Below are 2,500 nucleotides of genomic sequence, written 5' to 3'. Positions count from 1 at the left end.
AGGTGGAGTAGGGCACGTTCAGCTGGAAGAGCTTGTCCTGAAGCAGGGCAGGGATGATGGTGTTGAAGGCAGAGCTGAAGTCCACAAACAGGATCCTGGCGTAGGATGCTGGGGCGTCCACATGCTGTAGGGTGAAGTGGAGGGCCATGTTAACTGCGTCGTCCACAGACCTGTTGGCTCTGTAGGCAAACTGAAGGGGGTCCAGGAGAGGGTCTGTGATGGCTTTGAGGTGTGCCAGGAGCAGGCGCTCAAAAGACTTCATTACCACAGATGTAAGGGCGACCGGTCTGTAATCATTTAGTCCTGTTGGCCTTAGCTTTTTGGGCACAGCGATGATGGTGGAGGACTTGAGACAGGCTGGTACATGGCATGTCTCCAGGGAGGTGTTAAAGATGTTGGTGAACACCGGAGACAGCTGGCCAGCGCAGTGCCTGAGGGTGGCTGGAGAGACAGAGTCCGGCCCGGCTGCTTTGCGTGGATTCTGCCTCTTGAAAAGCCCATTAACTTCTCCCTCCTGAAAGGAGAGAGTCGTTTCTGTAGTATGGGTGGGGGATGGGGCCTCTTGGGTGGGAAGGGGTGGTTCAGGACAGTCCAATTGTCTTTCAAATCTACGGTAGAACTCGTTCAGGTCGTTGGCTAGGCGGGAGTCGTTAGTGGTGTGGGGCGCTCTGGGTTTGTAGTTGGTGATGTGCCTGAGCCCTTTGGCAGACAGAAGCAGCGTCGTTAGTAGAGAACTGGTGTTTTAGTGTCTCTGAGTACAGTCGTTTAGCCTCTCTCACCGCTTTGCTAAACCTGTTCTTCGACTCCTTGAATCTGTCTCTATCCCCACTCCTAAACGCTTCCTCCTTCTCCAACCTCAACCTTTTGAGCTTTGCTGAGAACCAGGGCTTGTTGTTGTTAAAGTTCACCCTGGTACGTGTTGGGATACAGCAGTCCTCACAGAAGCTGATGTACACAGCCTCTGTGAGTTCATCCAGACTATTGGTAGCAGTCGTGAACATATCCCAGTCAGTACAGTCTAAGCACGCCCGCAAATCTTCCACAGCCTCACTGGTCCACTGTTTAGATGTCCTCACAGCAGGTTTACAGAGTTTTAGTTGCTGCCTGTATGCACGAATCAGGTGGACCAAGGGAGTTCTGTGCGAGCCGAACAGCCCCGTGACCCACAAGAGAAACATCCCCGCCAAATTCGAGCGTTTGACGGGGTCTATCCGTGAAAAAATATTCACGTTTTTGAGTGCACATGCATTTCTGCTGCAAATGCCTCTGGAAGTTTCATGCCGTTCGTATGCCAATTGTGGCAACACGAAAATGACCCGTTTTCCCATTCCGAGGGATTTCTGTGCGACCCTAACAGCCCCGTGAGCCACAAGAGACACATCCCCGCCAATTTCTAGCGTTTCACGGGGTCTATCCGTGAAAAATATAGACGTTTTTGAGTGCACATGCATTTCTGCTGCAGATGCCTCTGGAAGTTTCATGCCGTTCGTACGCAATGTGGCAACACGAAAATGACCCCTTTTCCCATTCCGAGGGATTTCTGTGCGACCCTAACTAACAGCGCCCGTGAGCCACAAGAGAGACATCCCCGCCAATTTATAGCGTTTCACGGGGTCTATCCGTGAAAAATATAGACGTTTTTGAGTGCACATGCATTCCTGCTGCAAATGCCTCTGGAAGTTTCATGCCGTTCCTATGCAATGTGGCCACACAAAAATGACCTGTTTTCCCATTCCGAGGCATTTCTGTGCGACCCTAACAGCCCCGTGAGCCACAAGAGAGACATCCCCGCCAACTTCTAGCGTTTGACGGGGTCTATGCGTGAAAAATATTAAAATTTTTGAGTGCACGTGCCTTTCTGCTGCAAATGCCTCTGGAAGTTTCATGGCGTTCCTATGCAATGTGGCAACACGAAAATGACCCCTTTTCCCATTCCGAGGGAGTTCTGTGCCACCCTAACAGCCCCGTGAGCCACAAGAGACACATCCCCGCCAATTTCTAGCGTTTCACGGGGTCTATCCGTGAAACATATAGAAGTTTTTGAGTGCACATGCATTCCTGCTGCAAATGCCTCTGGAAGTTTCATGCGGTTCGTACGCAATGTGGCAACACGAAAATGACCCGTTTTCCCATTCCCAGGGATTTCTGTGCGACCCGAACAGCCCCGTGAGCCACAAGAGACACATCCCCGCCAATTTCTAGCGTTTCACGGGGTCTATCCGTGAAAAATATCAATTTTTTTTTGACTGCACATGCATTTCTGCTGCAAATGCCTCTGGAAGTTGCATGCGGTTCGCATGCAATGTGGCGACACGAAAATGACCCGTTTTCCCATTCCGAGGGATTTCTGTGCCACCCTAACAGCCCCGTGAGCCACAAGAGAGACATCCCCGCCAATTTCTAGCGTATCACGGGGTCTATCCGTGAGAAATATTCACTTTTTTGAGTGCACATGCATTCCTGCTGCAAATGCCTCTGGAAGTTTCATGCGGTTCGTATG

Source organism: Petromyzon marinus, unplaced genomic scaffold (assembly GCF_048934315.1).
Source record: "Petromyzon marinus isolate PM22_M1 ecotype Great Lakes invasive population unplaced genomic scaffold, UKy_Petmar_22M1.pri1.0 PM_G_Scaffold_6, whole genome shotgun sequence".
In the NCBI taxonomy this organism is placed as follows: Eukaryota; Metazoa; Chordata; class Hyperoartia; order Petromyzontiformes; family Petromyzontidae; genus Petromyzon; species Petromyzon marinus.
This window is presented reverse-complemented; position numbering follows the sequence as displayed.